Source organism: Henckelia pumila, chromosome 1 (assembly GCF_033568475.1).
Source record: "Henckelia pumila isolate YLH828 chromosome 1, ASM3356847v2, whole genome shotgun sequence".
Classification (NCBI taxonomy): Eukaryota; Viridiplantae; Streptophyta; class Magnoliopsida; order Lamiales; family Gesneriaceae; genus Henckelia; species Henckelia pumila.
Window position 1 is genome coordinate 39,557,172 of NC_133120.1, and position 6,785 is coordinate 39,563,956.

Consider the following 6,785-nt stretch of genomic DNA (forward strand, 5'->3'; position numbering starts at 1 on the left):
AAGTATTAAAGCACTTCGATCGGATCGAGGTGGAGAATACTTAAGTACCGAGTTTTTGGACTATCTAAAAGAGAATGGAATTCTCTCTCAGTGGACTCCTCCTATGACACCACAGCTGAATGGTGTATCGGAGCGTCGTAATCGAACTTTGTTGGACATGGTTCGATCTATGATGAGCTTCACTGAGCTTCCACCTTCGTTTTGGGGCTATGCGCTTGAAACGGCGGTATTGTTGTTGAACAACGTCCACACTAAAGCAGTGGACAAAACACCATACGAGTTATGGAATGGCAAAGCTCCTAAGTATTCGTACTTGAGGATTTGGGGATGTCCTGCTTACGTGAAGCGGACAGTGGGAGATAAGTTGGATAGTCGATCCAGCTTATGTTATTTTGTAGGGTATCCGAAGAATTCAATCGGATATTATTTCTATTATCCTGCTGAAACAAAAGTGTTTGTTTCTAGGAATGCCACCTTCTTGGAGAAGGAGTTCTTATTGGATAAGAAAGGTGAGATGATGGAACTCGAAGAAGTTCGAGAAGAACCCGAAATACAAAATAACGATCCTACGCCTCAGGAACCATTACTGGACACGCCTGAACCTAGAAGATCCGAGAGGACTTCTAGACCTCCTGTTCGATATGGTCTTCTTCTTGAAGGGGATCAAGATGAACCCGACATTGGATGTGATCCAAGAAACTTCAAGGAAGCAATTTCTGATGCGGATTCAAATTTATGGCTTGAAGCTATGCAGTCTGAATTGGATTCAATGCATACAAACCAAGTTTGGTCTTTAGTAGATCCTCCTGATGGAATTGTTCCAATAGGGTGTAAATGGATCTACAAGAGAAAGCTTGGGCCTGATGGTAAGGTATTGACCTACAAGGCGCGATTGGTGGCGAAAGGTTACACTCAAAGACAAGGAGTTGACTATGATGAAACCTTTTCACCAGTTGCAATGTTCAAGTCCATAAGAATCCTTATTGCCATAGGTGCATGGTATGACTATGAGATATGGCAAATGGATGTGAAGACTGCTTTTCTTAATGGAGACATTAAGGAAGAAATCTATATGAAGCAGCCAGAGGGGTTCACATCCATGGGAAGCGAGCATAAGGTATGCAAGCTTCAGAGATCAATTTATGGTCTAAAACAAGCATCAAGAAGTTGGAACCAGAAATTTGATGAAACAATGAAAGATTTTGGTTTCATCAAGAACCCGGAGGAACCGTGCGTGTACAAGAAAGTAGTTAAGGATGCTGTGACATTCTTAGTACTTTATGTTGATGACATCCTACTCATTGGGAATGATGTAGGGATGTTACAGTCAACAAAGATATGGTTATCAGGTAGATTCTCGATGAAGGATTTGGGTGAGGCATCCTACATTCTTGGGATACAGATCTATAGAGATAGATCTAAGAGAATGATAGGACTCACTCAATCAACCTACATCGACACCATATTGAAACGGTTTTCAATGGATGGGTCCAAGAGAGGACATCTACCCATGTGTCATGGAGTTTCTTTATCCAAGTCTATGTGTCCCAAGACTGATGCAGAGATAGAGAATATGACACATGTACCATATGCGTCAGCTATAGGTAGTATCATGTATGGGATGATATCTACCAGACCGGATGTAGCATTTGCTCTGAGTGTCACGAGCAGATATCAAGCTAATCCCGGTCAAATGCATTGGAAAGCCGTGAAGGACATTCTTAAGTACTTACGAAGGACTAAGAATATGTTCATGGTATATGGAGGACGAGATCTGAAATTGGAAGGCTATACCGACTCTAGCTTCCAAAGTGACGTGGATGACTCGAAGTCAACCTCTGGATTTGTGTTCATGCTCAATGGCGGTGCTGTCTCTTGGAAGAGTTCCAAGCAGGACACCACAGCGGATTCCACCACTGAGGCTGAATACATTGCAGCATCAGCTGCTGCTAAAGAGGCCGTTTGGATGAGGAAGTTCGTCCAAGAGTTGGGCGTCATTCCTGAATTTGTTGGTCCAGTCCCGGTGTACTGTGACAACACGGGTGCCGTTGCTCAAGAAAAGGAACCAAGGTCTCATCAAAGATCCAAACACGTACTGAGGAAATACCACATCATCCGGGAGATTGTGGAAAGAGGAGACATCACTGTCGAACGAGTGGCCTCTGCAGACAATATCGCTGATCTGCTTACTAAGCCCTTGCCAGGACCATTGTTTGACAAACATCGCGAAGCAATGGGTCTACGTAGTATGACTAGTTGGCTATAGGGCAAGTGGGAGATTGAAAGAGTGGGTGCCCAGTGAGCCAACTTGTGGCTATGGGCTTTGATGACTCTTTGTACAAACGATCTTTTGTTTAATGTAATTTACACTTTTATTAATGGCAATGACTTTATCTTTCTTCATATTGTTATATTGTGATATACTATTGTTGTTTTGATAAAGACCTTGAATATACTATAGTGTATGTAAGATGTGGTAGAACATGGGGATGTCTATCATGAAATACATCTTATAGTCACTGTATATTCTAAACTGTTCCTAGTCAATTGAGCCGTCCGATAATAAGGATAAGGATCGCTCGAGTTTGAGACTAGCATTTGCGATGCGGAGTACCACGTTTCATTGGTAGGGAACATGGAGATGTTCGAAGCATGCAAATGGATATTCATAGGATGAATAATCGAACTACCCTATCCGGACTTTCCAAGTGGTTATCACTTATCGAGTGGATAAAGTCCGCGGTTTTGGTTGTACACCATTAGTCCTTACTACTTGAAACATCATGGAGACTCTATATGCTAGTACTGTGCTTTGACTCGTTTACCGACTCTATGGGGGTCATCAGGTGTCGGGATTGGGTACAGTTACAACACATATAGGAGTCGATGCATTGTTGTCAAGGATTCACCACATACTTGCGAGTGTGGATATCCTATGCGATCTGAGGAGATATTAGTGTGACGAATCTCTGGCCAGAGTACTTGATGTGATTTAAGAAATGGTTTCTTAGTAGCACATGCGATGTCACTAATTTGATCTTCAAGATGTATTGCATAGTTATCGAATCTTGAGCGACTCTCGATATACCAATGGTTGTTGATTCGATCGGGATATATGGATGAAGGGACCGTACTGTACGCTAACCAAAATCTACTGGTTCTTGTAGGCACTATCAGTGATACCTAGGGAATCATGGGGCGATGTTGCTAGGCGCTTTACCATGATTCGTTGGGCAAGTCGGAAATCATTGTTCCGAGTCACAAGGAGTTGTGAGCCCACGGCTAGCTGTATCCCTGAACCATTGAGGGTCACACAGTGTAATGGAGTTTTAATCCCCGTTGAGATAGTTAAATTTAAAGAGTTAAATTTAATGAATAAAGAAGTTGGACTTCTTAAATAAGAGTAAGGGAGTAGGATTTCCTAAAATGACATAGGGATGTACATTTTTGGAAATAACTGAATTCGGATTCAGGAAAATTTATCTTGACTTTAAAATGTGCAGAAATGGTTTCTGTGCACATTGGTAAAATCGGTTTATCAATCGGAGTCACGATGAATTTTATATTAATTTCTGAACATGCGGGCTTTGCTTTTCGGGCCTCAACTTATGACTAATGGGCCCTAAGGTGTTAGTGGCCTGCATTATAAATAAGTTATTACAGTACAGAAATTACAACACAACTGGTCATAATTTTGAGAGCAAAAATCGAAAAACCCTAGCCTCTCTCTCTTAAATTTCGGCCGACCCCTCCTTGCTCTGTCAGAGAATTTCCGGTCTGTGATTTTTAATTGCAGTCAGGAATAACGAATCAGATTCGTTTAATCTCTTCGCAGAAAAACTTCTGATAGATTTTCTAGTGCAATCTATCAGAGGGATTTAAACCCCATTCGTGGACCTGATTGAAGGTGTTCATCAGTTCCAGGGAGATACAAGAAGCGCAGAGAAATCTGTGTGGTGTCCAATAATCTCGCTTCGAGATTGAAGGTAAAATTTTAATAATTGTTATTTAAATTTTACACACACTTAAATTTAATCGTTGAACGGTTGATACCCACAATATGGAATTGTTCCATAATAAAATTTTTAAACTTCCGCTGCACCGGGTATCAATCGTGATTGATCTGAACGCCAGTTTTCCAACATGGCTCTGATACCACTGTTGGAAAAACTGGCGTGTTCCCAGATCAATCACGATTGATACCCGGTGCAGCGGAAGTTTAAAATTTTATCATGGAACAATTCCATGGTGTGGGTATGAACCATTCAACGATTAAATTATATTGTGTGTGTAAAATTCAAATAACAATTAATTAAATTTTACCTTCAATCTCGAAGCGAGATTATTGGACACCAACAGAATTAATCTGCTCTTGTTGTCTCTCCCAGGAACTGATGAACTCCTTCAATCAGGTCCACGAATGGGGTTTAAATCCCTCTGATAGATTGCACTAGAAAATCTATCAGAAGTTTTTCTGCGAAGAGATTAAACGAATCTGATTCGTTATTCCTGACTGCAATTCAAAATCACAGACCGGAATTTCTCTGACAGAGAGGGAGGGGTTCGGCCAAAATATGTTTGAGAGAGAGAGGAGGGTTTCGAAAATCCTGTCTCAAAAATAATGACCTGTTGTGTGTAATTTCTGTACTGTAATAACTTATTTATAATGCAGGCCACTAACACCTTAGGGCCCATTAGTCATAAGTTGAGGCCCGACAAGCAAAGCCCGCATGTTCAGAAATTAATATAAAATTCATCGTGACTCCGATTGATAAACCGATTTTACCAATGTGCACAGAAACCATTTCTGCACATTTTAAAGTCAAGATAAATTTTCCTGAATCCGAATTCAGTGATTTCCAAAAATGTACATCCCTATGTCATTTTAGGAAATCCTACTCCCTTACTCTTATTTAAGAAGTCCAACTTCTTTATTCATTAAATTTAACTCTTTAAATTTAACTATCTCAACGGGGATTAAAAACTCCATTACACTGTGTGACCCTCAATGGTTCAGGGATACAGCTAGCCGTGGGCTCACAACTCTTTGTGACTCGGAACAACGATTTCCGACTTGCCCAACGAATCATGGTAAAGCGCCTAGCAACATCGCCCCATGATTCCCTAGGTATCACTGATAGTGCCTACAAGAACCAGTAGATTTTGGTTAGCGTACAGTACGGTCCCTTCATCCATATATCCCGATCGAATCAACAACCATTGGTATATCGAGAGTCGCTCAAGATTCGATAACTATGCAATACATCTTGAAGATCAAATTAGTGACATCGCATGTGCTACTAAGAAACCATTTCTTAAATCACATCAAGTACTCTGGCCAGAGATTCGTCACACTAATATCTCCTCAGATCGCATAGGATATCCACACTCGCAAGTATGTGGTGAATCCTTGACAACAATGCATCGACTCCTATATGTGTTGTAACTGTACCCAATCCCGACACCTGATGACCCCCATAGAGTCGGTAAACGAGTCAAAGCACAATACTAGCATATAGAGTCTCCATGATGTTTCAAGTAGTAAGGACTAATGGTGTACAACCAAAACCGCGGACTTTATCCACTCGATAAGTGATAACCACTTGGAAAGTCCGGATATGGTAGTTCGATTATTCATCCTATGAATATCCATTTGCATGCTTCGAACATCTCCATGTTCCCTACCAATGAAACGTGGTACTCCGCATCGCAAATGCTAGTCTCAAACTCGAGCGATCCTTATCCTTATTATCGGACGGCTCAATCGACTAGGAACAGTTTAGAATATACAGTGACTATAAGATGTATTTCATGATAGACATCCCCATGTTCTACCACATCTTACATACACTATAGTATATTCAAGGTCTTTATCAAAACAACAATAGTATATCACAATATAACAATATGAAGAAAGATAAAGTCATTGCCATTAATAAAAGTGTAAATTATATTAAACAAAAGATCGTTTGTACAAAAAGTCATCAAAGCCCATAGCCACAAGTTGGCTCACTGGGCACCCACTCTTTCATGAATAGGACGTTCAAAATAGCTCAATGTTTCATCCAACTCAGCTTCATCTGGATGAATAATATGGGAAGCATCGGGTTCGTACTTCCTCGACATAGACACGTGAAATACATCGTGAATACCTGACAGTGCTGGAGGTAATGCTAGTCGGTATGCAAGATCACCAACTTTATCAGGAATTTCGTAAGGTCCAATAAACCTCGGTGATAGCTTACCCCTCTTTCCGAATCGAACACTGCCTCGAAAAGGAGAGATTTTCAGAAATACTCGATCACCCTGTACAAAACTCAAGGGTCTACGCCTCACGTTTGCATATTTTTCTTGTCGATCTTGCGCTGTTCTCATTCTGATCTGTATCAACTTCACTTTTTCAGACATCTCTCTGATCATGTCTGGCCCTGTAACTGGTGTTTCAAAAAAATCGTCCCAAAACAATGGCGATCGGCATTTTCTACCATGCAGTTCTTCAAATGGAGCCATCTGAATGCTTGAATGATAGCTGTTATTATAAGAAAATTCAACAAGTGGCAAAGATTCTTGCCAACTCGCACCAAAATCAAGTATCACATCTCTCAACATATCTTCTAAAATTTGTATAGTACGCTCTGACTGCCCGTCAGTCTGAGGATGATACGCTGTACTCAAATGCAGACGAGTACCCAGAGCTTCCTGTAGACTATGCCAGAAATGTGAAGTGAATCGAGGATCTCGATCTGATACAATTGACTTAGGCACACCATGCAGTCGCACTACAT